Consider the following 21,919-nt stretch of genomic DNA (forward strand, 5'->3'; position numbering starts at 1 on the left):
TCCACATTTTTAATCAAGTTTTGTCTTTGTACCAGGCAAGCTGTTGAAAAAATTACAGTTACTGCCAGAGAAACATTATCTACCAGAGACAGCAAGCAGTAGTTGAAAAGAGTGACAAGTGGGATTTCATAAAGAAGATCAACAGTTGAACCTTCCCAACATGATCCTCAAGGCAGCTGCCTCCTCTATATGGATCAAAAACAATGTACCACACAGAAATATAGATATGATTCACATCCAACAGCATAAGAAAAACAGTAAGGGAATATTGGTGTTCCCTTTAATAGAATGAAAAGATTGCTGCTAGCCTAGCAAAACACCCCTATGCTTATGAAATCTAAAATCCTAGGAAAAACTGTGAGGTTGGGGTTAAGCCCATGCATGCTTTTACTCACAAGATAAAACACTGGAGTAAAGTTATGCATATGATTGAGTATTAGCAGGTTCAGAACTTAACCTGGAGCAAAATGTTGGTGAGTCTGGCCTGATTCATGCTAGTAAGTTTTTCTGGCATAGGCTAAATCAGAAAGGACTATGGGAAAAACTTACACCCTTCTCAACAGAACTGTTGGCTAAACTTCCTCTATGGATTTGCTTTGGTCAGTAGGAGCTTATGTCATTTGGGAAGATGGTTTGATTATAACAGCAAAAGTATTCCCTTTACCAATGTACACTGCATTTCCACTATAGATACAGACATTTTAATAAATTAGTTTAGCTTTTAACTGACACTGGGTGCGTCTACATGTGCACTTTAATGCACATTAGCCTACTTTAATGAGCATTAAAGCATCACTGCCACAATGGAGGTACTAGATTTAGCATGCATTGCCTAAAGCACATTAATGAATGTATACATGTGCCCACTGAGACCCAAATCTTGTTCACTATCCAGGCACCCTGCATTTGCCCCAGTGGAAAAGATGATACAGAGGTTTTTCAGACCAGTGATATCCAACCCATCACCACACAGCCAACTGGCAGACAGCCTCTTGCTTATGACACTGGCCTTATCAGTTGCAGAGGTATAGACAGCACTAATGAACATGTATCCCTTTTGGTTTGGATATTCTTGCACGCTGAAGTGCGATGGATCCTTGGCTGTTTATGCTGTGCTTGGTCACGTTTAAATGGGAATGGACTGACAGTCAAAATTGGTCCCCCACCATCTTCCAGATCAAAGAACCCATGCCATCTTTCAGCTCAAGTTCACCCACCCCACCCCTCACCACGCACTCTCTCCAGACATACAGCCTAATGACTGGCCTGGTACATGCCTTCCCAGCCTCCTCCCCACCACATCCCTCTCCAGGTACATGCATGGCAAACACAAAGAGAGAGAGGAATGTCATGCAGTAGCTGATTCCTTATCGTGCGAAAGCCTGTGATGGGACCGGGCCCCAGTGGCAGCCATGACACTCCCCTGATGGCCACACAGCTCCTGCCCCTTAGAATACCCTCCCTTTCTTCTCGCCTGTCATGCCTTGATGGAATAATTTGGTTACAAAAAGAGAGGCTGCCCCAGGGTTCCAGAGCAAGACCTCTTCTATTCCTCATCCCACATGTCTTCCCCAGACTCAGCTGATCTCAGTCTTGCCCCTCAAGCATTAAGTGGGACCTCCGGGTCCCATCTGTGCCCCTGGGGCACCAGTTGCCTTAAGGATTAGTCCTTCCATCCAGGCCTCATAGATATTACAAGTTATCACTTTGGCAGGGTCCCTCACCCCTCAGCACTGTTTGACCCCTCTGGCCTCAAAAGCATTGTTGGAGTGTCAGCCTTCCCAGACTCAACCCCTTTGTCTAGCTAGGTCCTTAGCCCAAGGCCCACAGTCCTGGGCCTCAGCTTGTAGGCCCCAGCCCTGGTCTCACTCTTCCCAGGCTCTGGCTGGCCCTCTTGGCTTCAAACCACCTCTATATTGTTCTCTCTAATTCAGGTTTTGGGTCTTCTGACTTCAGCCTGCCTCTGCTCACCCTTTCTGGGCTCTAGGCCCCTGGCCCTAGTCTCACCCTTCTTAGGCTATGGGTTCTGGCCCTCCCAGCCTCAGCCCACCTTTCAAGTCCCTTCTAGGTTCAGGCTATTGGCCCTCTTGACCTCAACTACTTATTTCTGGTGCCCAGGCCCCTGTCAGGGATCATGCCTTGTCATGTCTCTTGGCACCCCACTGTGGCTCAGGCTTTAGCCTTCCTGGCTTCTGTCTGCCTGTGTCTTGGGCCCCTGCCCCTGGCAGGACTCAAGACCTCATGCATCTTTCAGGAACCCCTGTGGTTCATACCCCTGCCCCTAGCAGGGCTCAATAGCACCCCTGTGGCTCCTCATCACCCCTTATAGCCACACCACACCTGGTCTGCCAATTTACTGGGTCTTAACTTTTCTGCAAGCCAAGATACCTCTTCCACTTTACTTGCAGGTCTCAGGGACATCTTGGGTGCTGGGCAGTTCCCCTCCTACAGTCATCCTGCTCAGGAACTCCTCCTCCTGTATTTGCAGGGCCAGATTGCAGTCCTGTTCTCCAGCACTGGTCTTATGTACCTCTAAAGCTCCACTCCTTTCTGTCTGGTGCCTTTACAGCCAGCCGCAGGAGTTTCCAATTAGGCCTGCCAGCTAGCCTGCCTTCCCCCACTGAAGATTAGTTCAGCTGCCTGCAGTTCCCTTCTGGGCTGCCTGGAGGTCTGCTCCTGGGTTGCTTGGATGTCTGCCCCCTGTGCAGCTAGCTCCCAGGACAGTCACTCCTTTCCACAGGAGCAGTTCCTAGCCTGGCTGATACCACCTGCTTAGTTCATCACAGCTGATCCTTGTTCAGTTAACTGTGCCCCCAGCGCTGGTGATGCGTAGGAGGTGCACATGCACTCCCTGAGCTTGACAATGCACCCCCTGCAAAAAGGTGCTGCCGACACTGCTGGTGGTGTCTGCGGGAGGTCTGCAATCACCACTGGTGGCTGCCGACGGTGCCAGCAGTGTTTGCGGGTGGTCACCAACCACAGGTCAGTGATCACCACCCCTCTCCCCCCGCTGCCAACACTGCTGGTGGTGTCTGCGGGCGGTCCACAATTGCCACTGCTGGCTGCCAATGCTGCCAGTGGCATCTGCAGGTGATTGCCAACCACCGGTCAGTGCTCACCACCTCCCACTCACCCCCAACAGCGCCATGGCTGTTAGCGGGTGCTCCTCACTTGCTGCTGCCAGCACTGCCACCTGTGGGAACTTGCCATGCCCCCCCAGACTCCAGGGACGTGTGGCGTTCATGGCCCCCAGCAAGCCTAATCTGTAGCAGCATTCCCCTATAGTAACAGGAGACTCTGGCTCCCTGTTACAGAGCCCCTGGGAGCATATTAGCGCAGCATTTCCTTCTGCTGCAGTAAGAACCACAGGCAAATAAATACAAACTAGTGTCCACACCCATATGCTGCCAACCCCTGCTAGGCAGAACTTAATGGCATGTATGCAGTACTACGCTAAATGACCATGCTGCTTTCAGTTCAGGAGTGAGCAAATATCGTGCATCTTGGGAGTGACAGCATGTCTCAGCACAGTGCTGCCTTGCACTGTATAAACCAGGAGCAGGCAAAATACAACCAGCCGGCCAGATGTGGCCCACCAAGCCATTCTGTCTGGCTTGCAGGGCCCCTAAAAAATTTAGAAAATTAATATTCATCTGCTCCTGGCTGCCTATCAAAGATGACAGGAGCCAGGGGCAGTAGAACCTAGGGGAAGCTGGTGGCAAGACCTAGCAGCCCAACGTGAAAGCGGTGGCAGGCAGCGGAAAGTAGAAGCGAGAGCAGTGCGCAGGAGTAGTGGTAGCTGGGCGGGAGTGTGAGGCCCACACTGGTGTCCCAGGGCCAGTGCCAGCAGGGCCTGGGGGGTGGGGGGACGGCAGCAGCATGAGGACCAGGCTGGCCGGGGCTCTATGGAGCCAAGCCAGGTTGCACCAGCAGGGAGAGGGGAGAGCTGGCCCGGCTCCAGATTCCCTGCTGGCCTGGGCCCTGTGCATATGTACTCCTGCCACCCCACTCTGGGCCCACTGCACTGGCCCTGGGGCTCCGGTGTAGGCCCCACACCCCCACCCAGCTGTCACTGCATTCCCACATACCCGCTCACTCCCATTCACCACCCCCCACCTGTAGCTGCCATTTCCTCACTTTCCTGCCCACCCCTGGCTATTCCAACACTATGTGGCTCCCAGCTTCATTGTCAGATCGTGGGAGTACAGGGCCCACACTGGTATCCCAGAACCAGGAGCAGGAGGGGAGGTGGGTGTTTGTGTGCATGCACCCATCTGTGCAATGCAGGAGGGAGGGAAGATGGGGAAGAGAGAGACAGAGAGAATAATGAAGGAGGGACAGTGTATGTGTGTATATATATGTGTGTTCATAGGGCACGTCCCACATGCACACCCCACCATACACATGCACCCATACCCCCCCTTGCACAGCCATACTTGCAGATCCCCACACCCATACCCCTCACACACCCTGGCCACCCTCTCCCCACACACTCACAAACTCCCACAAACCCCATGCCCACCCACACCCTACATAATTATTTACACAGACACCCACATGCTCCCTCACCCCACACACACACCCCTCATACCTATCCATGCTCTCACAAAACCTCCACACCCTCCCCCACACTGCACATACCCCCACAGGCCCCCACAAACCTATACCCACCCTCCATGCCCCTCACCCCCCCACAATATACAAGAATTCAGGAGTAAGCAAACATTGCATGTCTTGAGAGTGACAGCATGTCTCAGCACAGTGCTGCTTTGCACTGTATAAACGAGGAGCAGGAAAAATGCAACCAGTGGGCCAGATGTGGCCCACCAAGACAGAATGGCTTGACATTTTAAGCTATTGTGCAATCACCTCTATGTGCAAACACATGTAAACACATGTAAATCAGGACAAAAATATTTTTTTAAATCAAATTAATGAATGTTGTAGATATTTGATTTTTAGAATGTAATTTGGTGTTTTTCTGGTTCTGAGGTGGCAAAACCCATTGCTGAAAGAAGTATGTCTGGGGGTAAGGGGAGGGACTTCTGATAGCAAAGGTCAGGGGTTAGGGAGCGGGACTTCCAGTCACAAGATGGTGCCCAGGGGGTGGGGCATCTGTCAAGGGGCAGGGCTACTCATGCAGCCCTTGACAGCTTGCCAAAACTTGGCAAGTGGCCCTCCAGCCAAAATAATTGCCTGCCCCTGGTATAAGTATACCCAGAGATGCCATTGCAGTAATCAGGGAGACTCTGGGCCTGATCCAAAGAAGCATCTGGTTTGAGCAATAAATGAAACACTTGTGAGTAGAAGTTCTGTCTAGGCAGTCATCCATAGTGAACAGATGAGCAAATGCTTTTGCTTGGCCACCTCTTGCACTGTACATGTCCCCCCAGCCAATTCTACTTGACCTTGGCAGATAAATGACCCATGCTGCACCCTCTGAAAAGTTAAAACAGCCTGTGTGTAGCACCATTACCAGCCACTGCTACTCCAGGGTGGTCCGGAAGGACAGTGCTTTCCAGAAACCAAGCTGCTTTGACCCATCCAATTTGTCAGTTTGGTGCTCCGTTATTCCAGCCCTCGAGAAACTTATACTTACAGTGGGCAGCCAGGATCCCTCCATCTCAGTTCTGACCATTGCCTGCAAGTAAATGACTGAAGACTGCTGAGGTCCACCTATGTTACACAACATTTAGCTATTTTTGAACTTCTGCATAGCTCCCTATCTCATTCATGCCTGAATCCTGTTGGTCAGCTCTTTTCTGTACTATCAGATCTCAAAGCAGCCTTCATTTGATAGTATTGCCCTGCAGTCACCCAGTGCACACAAGCTAAGCTGTGCCAGCAAATATAGGTACTTCATGCACAGCAAAAAAAAAAAAAAAAGGGCATCACAATAGGGAGATGGCTACTTAAAGCTAGCAGTAAGTATGAGGAGCAGCAGAAAAGCAAAGATGCCCATGCTGCTTGAGTCCCTGCAGGGTTTCTGTGTGCAGTAAGGCCAGTAAACCCAGGTGTTATATAGAAGAAAAAGCATGCAAATTGGATTTAGAGAACTCTCTCATCCCAAGGTTGCATTCATGCAAATGGACTGCAGTAGTTGTATTGCAAGAGCTCCAGTAACATACAGTCACATTCCCACATTTGGCTTAAAGTAGATGGCCCACACCCCACAAAATGAGATGCCCTTGCTGGTTGTCACTTGCCAATCAGTCATGCTTTTGACTGGGCCAGTCTTTCTATGTCTACCATGCAACTCTCACCAAGACCCTGGCCTGTGCTCTCACAGATGTGCAAAATATAACATATCATCGAAATCTGAGGTAGGTATTACTTGATAGCCTCCACCTAGACACTGGGTATGTACTATCTGGCCTGCAGCTGCTCAAAGGCACATACAGCTGTCATCCTACAGCTGTTCAATCAGTAGTTAAACAGTTTCTTCCTGGTCCCCTGGTCAAAGTCCCTTAAGTTTTCATGAGCAACAGCAGCTGTGGGTAGGCAGGGTCACCAAGTATCAGCAGGGGGCTGGTAACACCACTGAATTCTATGGTGCAACCAATACGGGCAACCTTTCTTTTCCACATCAGGGAAACCAACGTAGAACTATTGAAAATTGTCCATACCACTCTGCACTGATATGCATGAATCTCCCACAGGAAGCAACCATGTACTGATGCACATGGGAGAAAAACACCCCTCCTATTAATGAACTCTAAGCCTTCAGGCAGGAGGAAGTAAAAAACTGGAACGTGTGCTTTACCACCTTTCTGTAATTAGAGAAACCCAGGTGTGCAAAGCCACCAATAATCTCTTGGGTATTAAAAACCCTCAAGAAATGTGGGGCCAGCACCTTTTTACAACTGCCTCATGCACCACAGCATCAGGTGTAAACTTGCCACAGTCAATTAAACTGGTTTACTTACAAACAGATTGTCCACTGGAGGTTGTTAGCTTCCAGATAGGTATTGCCACTTGCCTCTCCAGAATCAAAGGGACTCATGTGGATCACCTATCTCTGCAGCTCTGAGGCTGGCTCTGCACAGATTCCAGGAAAATGGTCTTTTATCCAGAAGTTGTTCTGCCCCTACTGCCCCTAGAGCTGCAGCATGCTCTTCTCCCCTGGTTTGGCTTTTTTCAAGCCCAGAGCTGGTAGTCAGCAGTCTACACTTGGTCCCAGAGTAACCCAGCCTCCATCACTGACAGTTGCATGTAGATCCCTGCCTTATCCTTATCCTCATCTTCTGGTAGTTTGCTGGAATTGGGCATTAAGAGTTACACAACAAAATTGGCAATTTCAGCATGTGGCTGCTGGTCCTGTTGCAGCATGAGTTGCAATTGCTCAATTATGTGGGTGAGATTGCAAGGGATTGTACATTTAGCAGTAGGAAGCCAGACACACGGTCCGAATATGGTGCTGATCAGTGAGTAGCAACTTAAGGACCTCTAGACTTCTGTCTTTGTGGTTGGAAAATGGTGACATTTTCTCCAAAATAAGTTTTCCTGGTGATTCTCATGAATGCTATGTGGTTGATTTATGACAGTTGATGTTGGGGGACTTCTGGTTAATCTCCTCTAGAATTCCCAAACTGAGTTATCCTACATTTTAGTAGGGGACATAGCAGGGCCAGTCCAAGGGTAATTGGTGCCCTAGGCGAACTGTGTACCTCGGCGCCCCCATCACTTGCAATATAGAGGAAAATTAGGATAATGTTGCCAGTGGTATGCTCTTGTCATAAGTCTGCTTGAGAGCTGAAAAGGTAGGAGTCACAATTCTAGTGATCTTTCCTCCAAAATCTTTTCAGAGATCTTTCTCCCCTTACCAAACCAAAGGTCTTAGACCAAGGTGGAGCCATAGCTAGCCAGGGCTGTTATTTAGACTAATGCTCCTGTTATTTTGTTATACGTATAATTTTGGAGCCCCCCAAATTTTGGCACCTTAGGTGACTGCCTAGTTCGCCTAATGGTTGGACCAGCCCTGGGACCTAGGAATGCAAAGAATACTGGGATACTATAACCGCACTCATGGCAAACTCTACCTTACATAAACATTCGCATTCATGACTGCCTGTTCAGTTTGATTCTGCTATATGCCCTACTCTTATCCAGTCACAGTTTACCATAGTACATGGTGCATTTAACCATATCTTGCCCAAGAGCCCAAGGCCATTTCTACACCAGGGGCCCCTTACCAGTATAGGGATACCAGTACTTGCAGACACAGCTCACACCTGCAAAACTGTGCCTGGATTTTAATTAAAGCAAGGGCACACCTACATCGGAAAGTTAGTCTGCAATATACTAGTATATTAATTTACTGAACATTAGCTATCCTGCTCTAATTCTATGTCTGCATAGTAAGTGTGAGGTAGCTTCCAAAGCAGAATACAACATCTTGGACTAAGACACTCCTAATATGTGCTAAGAGCATCCCCACAGTGAGGTAATGTGGAGTAGCTAGCTAACCATCAATTCATATCCTAGATTGCCCCTGAAAACAAGCCTTTAGGCACCTGACCCCAGCTGACTTCCTACCCTTTGGGCAGGGGGCTGGACCTGATGATCTTGTGAGGTCCCTTCCAGCCCTAATGTTTATGAAATCTATGAAACCTACCCAGATTAGGGGCTTTTGAGAATCTTATATGGAGCTTGTCTGTATCTTTATGTCAATATCTTTGAATATCTGGCTGACATACCTAAGGCCCTGTCTATACTAGGAAGATTTGGTTGGCACAATTATACTAATGTAGCAATAGGAGCAATACCTTCTGGCGTGCACAAAGTTATATTGCTGTACAAGTGCTTACTATTTATTTAATCATTAAACACTAGAGGTTTCAACAAGCTAAGACAGTGAAATACATAACACCTTCAAATAAATAACTACAACAGGTAAATTCATAAGTGTAGAGTTGGCCAAGTCATTTCAGAAAATTAGATTTAGGCCTAGTCTACACTCAGCAAGTTTTTATCCCACAGCTTTGTTAGTTAGGGATGTGAAAATGTCCCACCCCTGCCTGACAAAACAGTGCCAGCAAAGACCCCAGTGTAGGCAGAGTTGTACCAGCAAAAAACCCAACCCCCTCCCCCCCCCCCCCCCAAAAAAAAAAAAAAAAAAAAACCCAACAAAAACCAACCAAACAAACAAAAAAACCTCCTTGGGGCTGAACCCAGGCTGATTTTTTCGTTTGGAAATTGGATTCATGAGTAGATTTAAAGGGAGCACAGTAATACAGTTGCATCCTCTTTTGATTCCTGTTCCACCTCAACTTTAAAAGCAACTGCCTGGAAGGGCCAGTGACATTTCTATTCAGGCAGTGCTGAGAGAGTCAGTTAACTTCATGGCTCATTATCAGCTCCCTGATTCCAGCTAATCTCTATCCTCTCCACAGGTGTTTCAGAGATTTCATAGACATTAGGGCTGGAAGGGACCTCAGAAGATCATTGAGTCCAGCCCCCTACCCGACGGGGATGTGTTAACATCCTCTATCCTGGTCTTGCTATTCCATTATTTAAACTACCCTTTTTCTACTATTTTGCTGTTAGCTATTCCTGGTAATGCCTCTCTTCTATTTCACTGTCCTCCAGTCTGTTTTTAGCTTTTGCTAAAAACCTTAACTTAGGTGTGATAATAACTTAATGTGTAGTGACTGACAGTGCAGCATTGCAGGCACTATATCAGGGCACTCAAGATGGCTAGATTTGGTTTTATGAATAAGAAATATACATTTAACTACAATGACTACAGTCATTATAGTGGTGTTTCATTTTAATCATAGAAAAATGTGGATTTGGGGTTACTTTTTTTAATCCAAAAATTGGGGATTTTGTTTTATCAGAGAAAACCAGAATCCCTGCTTATGACACAATATCTTTTTGATTCTTTTGACTCAGTTTTGCCTAGTTCATTGTTTTTAAACTTTATATATAATCTAGCAAATTTGTGTACATCCTGTGGTTATATTTGTTTTTGCTTTGTTCTTAAACTGAATAATATAGGGCTAGCCTGCCTAGCATATTACTAAATCTTCTAGAGAAAAATGTGTTGTATTATATGCGATGATGGGACACACCATCTGCATCCCCCTTTTCAAAATCCTAGATCTGCCCATGATTGACTATAAACAGTCATGTCTGCAGAACTCTTTGGGAATTGTGTGCAAGCGTGGTCTGCACTAGGAGGATTTGCCCATACAGCTAACCTGATGTAGCTGCATACTAATCTGTATCTAGTGTGACCAAGCATGTCACTTAGCCCTTTTTTTTTTTTTTAAGTGCCTAAATTGGAGTTTAGGATTCCACTACCTGTCAGGATGCCTAGGAATTGGGCACTGTAATGCTTAGAGTGGCATTGTTCAAGTACCTTTGAGGCCTTGGGCTTGCATGTTTAAGCACATATAAACTTCTATTTCATCAGGGCTGGGCTGATGCTCTCTGCTCTCTTCTCCCCCTCCCATCCTGTAGACAGCACCAGAACTGGTGGGGGTGGTGGGAGAAGCAGGGCAAGGGGAGGGATGCTGCAGGCAGGCAGCTCCTCCTGGTCTGGCTTGAAAGTGGAGCTTAATTCCACACCCTCCTGACCCAACAGTGAATGTCTGTCAGGTCGGGAGGGTCACTGTGGCTTGTGGTGTTTTGCAGGAAGCGCCATGAGTTACAGCCTGGAGCTGCATGTCCGTCAGCACCCTCTGCGTTACAAGGCCTGATTTTTAGGTACCTGGTCCCTTCAGGAAAGCCCTGAACCCTGTCCCCCACACAGAATACATGGGGAGAAGCAGACATATTAGGAGAGCATTGAGCAGGTTATAAGGAGCTATCTGAAGTTAACTACTGTCAGAAACATCCCTCCCCATGCTAAGTACAGTGACTAAGTCTTTCCTCTGTAAGCAGGCACAGAAACAGAACTTTAGGTACTTGAGGAACATTAAGCCCAAAAACTGAATTGTCTGTGGAGTGAGGCAGCAGCTGAGTGACGGTGTTCTAAGAAGCAATTTTGAACTTAGTGTCCAAACTCTGTCTAAATCCTTTATTGGATCTGGCCCTTTAGCTTAGGGTAATAAAATGTTCACAGTCACCTGATGGACTTGCTCAGTCACACAGGAAGTGTGAAATCCTGTTCTGTTGGAGTCAACGGTAAGCTTGTTCAACATGATAAAACAGCAAACAAGGCAGAATTTCATCCCAGATCTTCCACTTTACCACAACCACATTACCTGTTGACTCACATGGCTAACCCTCATCTCTCTTCCTTTGGATCACAACTATACTGTGAATGTTCCTTTAAGAATAATCCTACCAGATGCACCACGTGCAGCAAACCTGTGGCTAAATAGTTATGTCTATGCTAGAAAAAGTCATTAAGGTCAGGTTGGTATATACGTCAGCCCATTTCTGCATTGCAGACAATCTAAGTGTTACATACATTTTCCATTAGTTTACATAGAAGTCTAATAACTGTTAGCAAAATTACTGTTCACTCAGAATGTTTGATTCCCACCAAGCTTGCTATTTATTCATCTTAAAGAATCTCTTTAGAGTAATAATCTTTTAATAGAAATAATTACAAAGCCTCAGTTTCGTTTAAAATATAAAAATAATATCTCCTTGCTATTGCAACTGCGGACAGGAAACAGTCTTATGTATGGTAATAGGATGGTAATATCGTGGTCACTGATAGAAGAGTGGTTAGCATTTCTACTTGCTCACTGGTGGGAATCATATGTGCACCACTTTTTAAATATATTAAAAGCAAAGGTACTGAGAACAAACAGCCACATAGGGCCCCAGGCTGCAAACTTGTAAAATTAGGGATCTACAGAAATGGATGCTATTTATGACTGATCCTTTATATATAAAAGTATTGCTGACAAGCAACACTGCCTAACTGCAAAAAGTATAATTTCGTACCCTTCAAATCAGGGGAGCTAATAACCAATACGCCTACCAAACTGGCATGGCAAAATGCACTGCTTTTGGCATCAGCTTTTCTGAAACAAGTTTCTGGAGCCTTCCTGTTGTTAGTGAATGCGCTTGCTAAAAATTCTCCCATTTTGCTGCCACATGGAACATTTTAAACAATAGTTTCATCATGGGCATTAGGGTCTGATGGGAGATCTGCTAAATAGGAAAGGCAAATGATTAAATTAAAGATGTATGGAAAGGGAAATAATATTTTTTATACGCAGTAGGACAAAAATAATGCTGCCTAGCACTGTTGTTATTACTTATTTACTGTAGCATTTAGGAGTCCTAGGTGTGGACAGTGCTAAGTGCTGTCCTGATGCAACAATAATAGGTTCAGCTTGAGGCTGTGAAAGGGGCACAGCCCCCAGCAGGCACCAGGCCCTTATGTTTCAGCCTTCAGGTCCTGCCCCTATCCAGGCCCTTCCCCTGCTGCTTCTCCCTTCCTGGCTCCTGCCTACCCCCCTCATCCAACTCTCTTAGTTTCATCCCCATCCATTGGCTTCACTTCTTCCCCTGCCTCACCTTCTATCATGTCCCAAGTCTTCTTATTCCTACTTCCATTGCTCCATCTCTTATGCCCCCTTCCTATCTTCATGGAGAATACTGACTTTGTGGATTATGTTCTAGTATGGAACAAAGCCAGATTCTGAAATCTTGAACTCCTTTGTGAAGTAGAACTTCCGTCTTCACAGTTCTTGTACCTAGTTATCAAACTGCACTCCACAGTTCTAGCAATCTTTTTGTGTTATCCTTTACTGCTAGGCAGATTTTTTTTAAATAACTGTATTTGTTATAACACATATACAAGGCCAGATAACTTCTGGCTGTCAGCTGTACAGAAGCACAAATCAGGGACTGTGCAGGCCCAAGAAAGTGCAAGGTGAAGGTAGGTCACAAGACAGCAGTGTGAGGTAGACCTTGTGATGTGATGTACACAGGATCACTTCAAGAGAGGCAAATAGTTCAGAGGATGTGCTCTAACCTTATGTGTATGCATACATATTGTCTAGAACAGAACTGACCATACGTTCCTGTAAGAGAGTGTGTATCCTGGAGATGTCACGCTTGCTCTTCCACTTTGGAATCTCCCTTTGTTATTCGTCTGCCATACCTTGACATTCAAATGATTAGAAAAGAGAAAAGAAGGGAAGTGAGATATTTGTCACAATCAGTGGTAGGGCTCAAGGGCAAGACTTTTCTTCACAGGGCTCCACCGCTTCTACACCCTGCCCTTATTGCTCCTGCCCATTTTTAGGCCAGCAATTTCTTTTGATATCTCATTCTCACAGTAACACACTGAGTGATGCCATGCTACAGACTGGTCATTCCTGCCATTTACCCACAGGAGTAAGCAATACAACCCTTGCCGACTCGTTCAGCTACATAATTTATAAGTCATTTGTTAGCAAGTCTTTCACCATCAGTTCACCAAATCAGTGGTTTCTTATTTATACTTCACCCATGAATGCTTTTATCATCACTACATTAATCCTTATCCATACTTCATTGATTACCAAGTTCCATCACTCAAGTAATTCTTATTTATACTTCATTAATTACCAAGTTTTCATCACTCAATTCTTACTTATACTTTGTCAATAAATGAGTTTATCATCACTCTTTGAATCATCAGTTAACGAGTCCAACTATTCTATTAATCTTCACTTTATACCTCACCAATTCATGAGTTTGTCAGGCACTGGCTTATCCCATTCCCTATGCTTATCTAGGATGGGTTCCCTTCATGAGTTTCTCGCTGGTTCTTCCCATCAATTAATCAGGTTTACGCACTGCCATGTTCCATCCTTCATTTGCTGGCTCATCTATTTAATTAGTCCCTCAAGTGAAAGAAGAAAAAAGAAAAATCACCCAAAGCAAACTCCCTCCAGGAGGGCTTATCTTCTTCCTACTCACCGTCACCACCAGCACCTGGATGGTTCATTCTCCAGGTCCCATTGTCCTACCTGGTGTTCCATCCACTGCCCTGACCCTACTTTTGGCTTTTCTTGCTCCCAGCCTGGTGTCTGTGACTTGTATTGTAGTTGACCCTGTTCTGTACCTCTGCACAGACTGAACTGCCCTCTCCCAGGAGAAGCCAGGCATTCCTCTCTCTGGGGGATCTACATGTGTGCTGGTAGCCCCTTTTGGGTTCTATCAGAACTCCCAGCAGCCAATCAGGGCCCGCTTCACTAGCACATTGGCTGTGTGCCTCCTGAGCTGACTGCTTCTTCTAGTGGCTGTCCACGTGTCTTTGGGGTCAGCACTGCAACCCTGAGGGCCCAGAGGTAGGTCCCTCAGCAGGCTCATCCAGCTGGTCAGCCTGGACTGTAACAGGGACTGGGATCAGTGCCCTTTTACAGTTCCCTACCAAACATTCACTTACACTTGTAGCAGAAATAAACTTCATTTGAGGACAAGAACTTTATGAGGAATAGAACACGGACACACAATAACACTGCTTCTTTGTCACTAATGTGTTGGCTTGTGGCCAACTCTTCATTTGATCTGAATTTGGACTAAAGCTTTGATGTCACCTATCATGTTAAGCAGTGATACAGCTGGAATCTAGTTCACAAATGAAAGTCACTTAGTTCATTAGTATGTACTCTCTCACTAATCACATTCAAAGATAATTCTGGTGCTTGATATACAAAAGATATTACTTTTCATTCTTCAGCCCTTCCCTGGGGCCTCCGCAGCCGAGCGGGTGTCACCCGGTGCTGCAAGGAACAGAGGGGCTGCACAGGGGCCTCCTTGCCACTGCAAGATCCACACTGCCCTGGAGAAGCATCCCCTGTGCATGTGGCAGCAATGAGGGGCACAGCCCTGCACCACTGAGCTCACAGTGGCAACGAGCTTCCCTGCATGGCCCCACTCTGCCCTGCAGTGCTGGGTGTCACCCACTGGGCTGCAGAGGCCCTGGGAAAGGGCATCAGGGTGGGAGTCTAAGCTCAGCGGGCAGCCTGTGCCTGCCCCTGCCCCCACCCCATGCACAGATCTGGGGAACCCCAGGAGCCCTCAGGAGTGGACAGGGCAGTGGGGAGCCGGCCCCCCCTTCTGCCCCCTGGATGAGCCACCCATGGCCCTGTCCTGCACCCCGCTGGGACCCTGTGGCCACACAGTATGGCCCCAAGCCCCATGCACCACCCAGCTGGGAAGCAGCCCCAGCCCTGCCGTACTCCCTCCCTCCCTATAGGGGCCTCAAACTCTGCCTCACCCCACTTACCTGTGGGAGCTGCTCTCCAGGCTGCCTCATGGCCATGTACATGCACATGGCCCCCCCTGCCTGGCCGCTCTCCTCCTGCTCCCCCACAGCCCGTTGCAGGTTGGAACTCTGCCAGCCTGCAGAGAGCTCTTTGCAAAACTGCAAAATCTGCGGGTTTCTCTATTAAAATAAGAAACCTGCGTTTTCCTCTAGTAAGGGGGGAAATCCACATTTTACTCTGTTTTTCCATGGAAAATGAAAAACCCGGATCCCTGATGATAATAAATGATATTTGAAAGTCTTATGGTTGTGTAAAACTGCCTTTCAAGGTTATTTCTATAATAGAACAAGAGCCAATTCTAATTTATCATCATAAAAAAGAACTATTTAAAAGATGACATTTATATAAGAATCAGTTGAGTTTTATATTTTCCTCTCAGTGGGACACTCTCTTGTCTCAGTTCATTTTTCTGTGTGTGATCAGCCCTGGTGCCACTTTCCTGTGTGGTCTATACATAATCATCCTGCCACATTCTAGTCTGGAAAGTATTTATTATCTCCTGTTTGCTGCCTTTTGAATAATGATAATAATGCATCAAAGGAGATTTCAGGAATTCATAGATGATCACAATACACACAACTACCATGCATATAATAAAGTACAAGTACTTTTTTACTTTCCAGTAAAAAAGACTTAAAGAAAAAGAAGCATACCTTTGGCGATTTGTGATACTTACCTTCAGTGTAACCTTAAGGCCTATGCTCACAGCAGGTCCCTACAATTTCATCATGACAGTAGCAAGTTAAAAATAGTCTTTCAGTCTTTCCTTCACTACCTGTTTTAAAAGATGCTCTTTATTTTAGAGTATCAAAAAGCAGTGGGAAAACTGGTAAATAATGATATGATTAGTAGAAACAAATCTATCTTCAGAGAATTTAAGAACTGTCTTGGAGGGAAAGCAGAGAGTATAAATAATTGCATCAGGATTCTAGAGGCTACAAACTAATCAAAGCTATTTTTACTACATGTTATCAACACCCTACAGCCTACAAAGATAACTGACCTCCTCACGCCAGCAAGGTCATGTGCAGCTGCCGGGAATTAGCCAGTATAGAGCACATTTGTAGAGCAGTTGTTCATTTAATTTGTTTCTTTTTTCAGATGAAGTTTCAATATGTTTTTCTTATTTTAGTTTTTTCCCCCTCATTTGAAGTTTAGGAATATAAATGTGAGCTATAACAAAATTATAAAGCACAGGAGTCAGTAAGTAGGAAAAGGGTAGCACTTTTGCTAGGAAGTTCAGCAAAGGAAGAACAACAGGTGTTGTTATCTTAATACATAAACTAAGGACATGGCATGTGTCAGGCAAAAGGAGTGGCAAATAAGGGGTCAAAGAAATAAGCAAAGGGACCTGGTTGCCCAGGATTAATGGAAATTAAAATTCAAGGGCTGTAATTAGAGAGACAATAAAAAAGTGTAATGGCGGAAGCTAAGAAAGTGGGGGAATGAAACCTTCCTCCTCATGAGTAGGGATCTTGGTTTTCTCTGTTAAAAATCCAAAATTATCTGAATAAACACCCCAAAATTTACCCATATTTTTCTGTGATTACAATGAAATGCCACTATATATATATATATATATATATATATATATATATATATATATATATATAAAAAAACCTACCAGTGCCTCAATCATTATAATAAAACTAGCCAACTGCCCATCAGGAATGCTGGGGGGCAAGGTGGGGGGGATTGGTGGGCTGGGACACATCCCAGGAGTGGGTGGGGGGAGAAACTTGCCTTCCTGTTCCCTCCATCCCCCTCGGCCAGCACCCCGTGCCACCATTGCCTCTAGGGGAACAGGGCTGACAGCGAGGGGCAAGGTACTGGCCTCACCCCTCCGTTCCATCCCCTCCATCCCCAGTGTCCTGGTAGTGCTCCGCTGCGCCACCACCACCGCCTCCTGGCCAGAACGCTCTTGGAGCACTCTGTTTGGTTATGGACAGATAGACAAACACACAGACTAAGGCTTTTATTATATTAGAATAAATTCTAAATACCTATATATTTTGGCATTTGATTTTTTTTTTTTTTTTATCATCATAGAAAATCAGAGCTTCCCCTGGCACCTTGACTCACCAAGAGTGAGTCCAGATGTGGCTGTCCCCACCCCCCCACCACCCTACCTGCTGCTTTGTAGTGTTAAGCAGCCCTGATATGCCGGTACTCTGCCCCTGTCTATGCTATTGCCCCTCACTCCCAACCCACAGCCCCCACCTACCCTCCACTTGCTCCCTCCTGGTGGCAGTTTTCCCCCCTGTACCAGGATAGGGGTCCAACTGCAGCTGTCCTCTCAGCTGCTTTGTGGCACTGAGCAGCCCTAACATGTTGGTGCCCTGCCCATGCAGGTGCCTCTCACTCCCAAGCCACAGCCCCCCAGCCCTGCCAGTGCTCTTGTGCGTCTCATGTTGTGCTGTTCCCTGGCCAAGGGAAGCCCGACAGCAGGCAGAGCAGACAGAAGGGAGAAGAAAGAGGGGCAGCAGGATGGGGATTCAGCAGGGGCCACCCATGGAGCCAGGTAGGGTCTGCTTCAGCCACCTTTTAGCTCCCACCAAGCAGGGACTGCTGCTGCCTTCTTGCTACCCTATGAGTGTCCCTGGCTTACCGCAGTCCCCATCCCACTACCCCTGCCCCACTGCTCCCAGGCCCTCACCACCCAAATGGTTCCACGTGGTGGCAGCAGATGTAGCACAGCTCATCCCAGTGAAGTGAGGCTGCCCCTGACAGCAATGGGCTCATTGCAGCTGTGGCCAGCCCTCGCATTCTGCCCAGGGCTGCTACTGCCTGTCCCCGCTGCAGTTCCTGGAGCCACTCTGCTAGGACATGCCTCGCTAGCCCAGCCCACCCTGTGCACTACTGGCCCCAAGCACTTTGATGCACCCACCGCCACTATCTGGAAACATTTGGGCAGTGAGCACCTGGGAGCAGTGGGACTGGGGTAGTCCCACTATGCAGGGCAGGGACTTGCATAGGGCCAGCAGGCAGGCAGCAGTGGTCCTTGCCTTGTTGGGAGCTGAAAGACAGCTGGGACAGACCCCTGGGTGACCCCGGCTGCATCCCCCTCCCACTTTCCATCCTCCTCTCTCTCCCCTCCTCCCTCCCCCTTGCCCTGCCTGCCACCAAGCTTCCCTCCCCCTCCCCCTGCCCCTTCCCTGCAGGGCCAATCAGCAGGCCCTGTAACCTGCAAAATCAGGCCCAGTGGCTACATAGGGACCAGGAAATCATTGACCCCCTCATTCCCAACCCACAGCCTCTTGCTTGCCCCTCCATTCCCCAGGCCTGGTGGAGGGTGCCCCCAGCAGCTGCCTTCCCCCAGCCTCCCAGGCCCTACTTACCCCAAAGACTGCAGGAGGTAATGTAAGTCTGAGCCAGCCCTGGCTGGTCTCAGATCCTCAGGCCCCACCTCTGCCTCTTCTCCCTTCCCCTCTGGACAGGGCTTAGGGTTTTGCACCCTTTTGAAAGCAGCTTGTTACAGGCTGAAACTCTGCCTTCTTAGAAGGTGGAGCTTTGAACCACACACAGCTCTTGGCAAACGTTCAAGCCTCTAGCTGGGTGGAACCAACATGCCTTCTTATTTAACAGGAGCCAGAGTCTACTATATGGCTCACCTTCTCCTGTACAATATTAAACCCCCCCAACTTGCTGTCCTTTGACCCTTGAGCACATGGTTCAATTCTTTCTTATGAACAATAGTTCTCTGTTTTGTACTAGCACCCAGAGGTTCCAGTGCTTTCCTCTAGAAACAAAGAGGAGGATACTGTCAAACATATTCACCTTTTCAACCTGGCCATTGTAGCAGTGTACCTCCTTAGTAGGCTTGAGACAGATATTTGAGCAAGTACAGTAGGAAGAGGGGTGGGTTCTAGAGGAAAAGTAGGGAAGGGAAGAGTCAGCTGAGACAGTAGTAAGAAATGGATGGCAGCTCCCTTATCACAGGGTTGAGCGCGGTATAAATGGAATCGCCATTTGCGCAGCAAGGGAGAGATGGGCATTTTCTCTGTGCATTAATGTTTCTTTACCCTGGAATCCTCACCCATACACAGGCAGAGGAGGAGGGAAAAGTTAAAAAAAAAAAAGTCAAAGAAGACTGAAAAACCACAATTCACTTATTAAAATAGCTCATGTTTAGAGAGATCGGACTCATGATCTTTGATCTCTTGGGATTGGCAATGCTGGAAGTGAGACGCTGAATCTCAGCATGATTGGCCAATTAACATTACCGTCTACCATGGGAGGAGTCCAGAAAATAGAAGAACTTTGCCCTGCAGGGAATATGACATGGTTGGCATTGTCCCTGCCTGGCTGGCCCCACCACAGATAATTCTGTTGTGACTTCTTGAGGTGTGCAAGGTTCTCCATCTCCACTTTGGGAAGAGTTAATGTTTTACAAAAACTGTACCAGGAATACTCTCTTCAGAGCAGGTCTTTGCTGACTGGCTAAGATGTGATCATGCATAAGGAATTAAAGTGCCATAAATGTATAAAGGAAAACCCTTTAGCCAGCATTCAATTGGTCAGTTACCTGCTAAGAGTGAACAGTTGCTTCCCTCCATGCAACCAGCCCTTCTGTCAAATGGAAAGTGTGACATCTACAGGCCAGCAAGAATGCAATACAGACATGTGCGTGAGAAAAGGCAAACATGAGAGGGGCAAGGATTTAAAAGGACTGCAGTTGGCGCAATAAAAGATACCTCATGAAGAAAGTTTTGCATTTGAAAGCTTGTTGAACTCTATTCCAACTAGGTAGTTGGACAAGAAAAGATAGTGCTCTGAGAATCCTTGCCCTTTGCATAATTCCTGGACTGTTATGGCTACAGCATCAGTCTAACTAATCATCTCTCTAACTACCTAAAAGGCAAACAAAAAAATATTTGCTCAACCAGTGCAGGCAATTCTAGATGTGGATGGGCTTTAAAGTCCCATCATTACTTACTTATTTACTAATTAGCAGTACAGAATGCCCTGTTATCCCAAGGAAGTTTGGGGAGGCTGCACTTCTGAAGTCAAATCCAATCTCAGTGGAATATTCTGAAAGTTTAAAACCAAAAGCTGGATTGTTCTGCTTCACTTCAAGCTGGTTGCCTATGGCCTCTTAGGGTCCAAACACTAAGATAACCTGATACATCTTCAGTGCCAGAGACTGAGAGGAGGGAGTTGGAGGATTTGTCTTCCCCAAGTCTGAAAGTTTTATATCTTCCCTGTGCCAGTAGGAGCCACAGCTACTAAAGCTGGCCATAATTTTTCCAGTGAAACATTTTTCTTTCAAATCATCCTGCTTTGCCAAAACAAATGTTCCCATGGAAATGTGTTTTATTGTGACAAAATTTGCTTTTGGCAAAAATACTGAAAGAAAATATTTCAGGAAAATGAAGCTTGCCTCATGCAAATGGAACAACTGCATTAGAATGGATTTTTAAAAGTTTGCTTAGCTTGTCACGCTGGGCTTTATTTTATATTAGTATTTGTGTTATTGTAGCTCCAAAAACTTCAGCCATATAAATAATAAAAACAAAACTTCAGAAGCAGAACGAACCCCTTTGGTGTTACCCCAACAGAATGGGTTATTTAATCTTTCTCCCTTTAAGTTTGTTCCATAGGTCATTCTGAAATTTGTTTTTTAATTCTGATTTGGAGCAAAAAATTATTTCAAAATGTCACAACTGCTCACCAAATAGACATTTTAAGTTTGTCCCTTTTTTATCCTTTGTCAGCAACACACTGAAAAATGTTTGTGCAGTGCAAAGGAAGCAGAGCACCTGTGATTCTGACTTTCATCATTTTAAATACCATTACAAAGCATGATAATGATAACCAGCAGGACTTTGATACCATTAAGTAAACTCCCTACCCATACTTCACCACATGTGTAGTTCCTCTGGCACATTTACCATCATATTATCTTTATCCAACCCTACTTGGTTACAGGTGCCTCAGCTACTAGTGTCTGAGCTACCAATTCCACTGTTGCTAACACTGGGAGAGCTGCACCAATGAAAAATAATTAGTGAGAGGACATTTGCCAGTGCAGGTTCAGGCTAGGAAATCCATCAAAGTTTCAGACTTGTTGAACTGTTGGTTCGATTAAGGAGCCTTACTGAATACTTGTAAGTCTACCTGATTAGTCTCACAGTATCCAGATAGGAATTTTAGTGATCTTTACAGATACTTTAGTGCTTCATTAAGTTATCAAATGAATTTGAACTTTACTTCAACCTCTAGAAAATGACAGCGTGACTCAGTTAAGCCCACAAAATCAAAATGCTGATTTTTCAGCTTGGAATGAAGTTCCTAGAAGGGAAAATATAACAGAAAACCAACAATTTGAACAAAACACACTGTTATAAAAGCAGTTCTCACTTTCAGTGCAGATTGCATGCCATCAGCTACAATCAGAGGACAATAGGTATTTGACTTCTTCAAAAGCTGCTAATCTTGAAATACATTTTAATTTTAAATGTAAACCTCAGGTTTTAATAGGGTCTCGGAGACTTCCAAGAGTTTTGTAAAACTGGAGCTTTGGATAAATTCCTGGTTTTAACTGACTTTTTTAATGGAGTGGGAAAATTAATTTTGAATAATTTTGATATACTCGCATATCAGCTGATTTTTTATATACTGTATTACTTACACATGCATATGCGCACGTGCACACACACACACAAAGAATAACCCTGGCACAAGGACCTTAG

General features: G+C 46.1%; 1 protein-coding gene and 2 long non-coding RNA genes across 5 annotated transcripts in view; 1 reads left to right on the forward strand and 2 right to left on the reverse strand.

Moving 5' to 3' along the window:
* On the reverse strand, positions 1-20,675 carry LOC112549166. Its single transcript, XR_003092503.1, has 4 exons — positions 18,566-20,675; positions 16,231-16,400; positions 12,984-13,072; positions 1-40 (listed from the first exon to the last, which is right to left on the reverse strand). It is a non-coding gene; the product is annotated as an uncharacterized LOC112549166 (long non-coding RNA).
* Positions 1-21,919, reverse strand: part of LOC102376260 (protein ADP-ribosylarginine hydrolase-like protein 1) — a 134,534-nt gene that overhangs the window by 58,640 nt on the left and 53,975 nt on the right. The window lies entirely within an intron of this gene.
* The window catches only part of LOC112549167, an 11,170-nt gene continuing 6,703 nt past the window's right edge, over positions 17,453-21,919 (forward strand). The window contains exon 1 of the long non-coding RNA XR_003092504.1: positions 17,453-17,748. This is a non-coding gene — a long non-coding RNA (uncharacterized LOC112549167). The remainder of the gene's footprint in view (positions 17,749-21,919) is intronic.

Source organism: Alligator sinensis, unplaced genomic scaffold, assembly GCF_000455745.1.
Source record: "Alligator sinensis unplaced genomic scaffold, ASM45574v1 scaffold288_1, whole genome shotgun sequence".
Lineage (NCBI taxonomy): Eukaryota > Metazoa > Chordata > Crocodylia > Alligatoridae > Alligator > Alligator sinensis.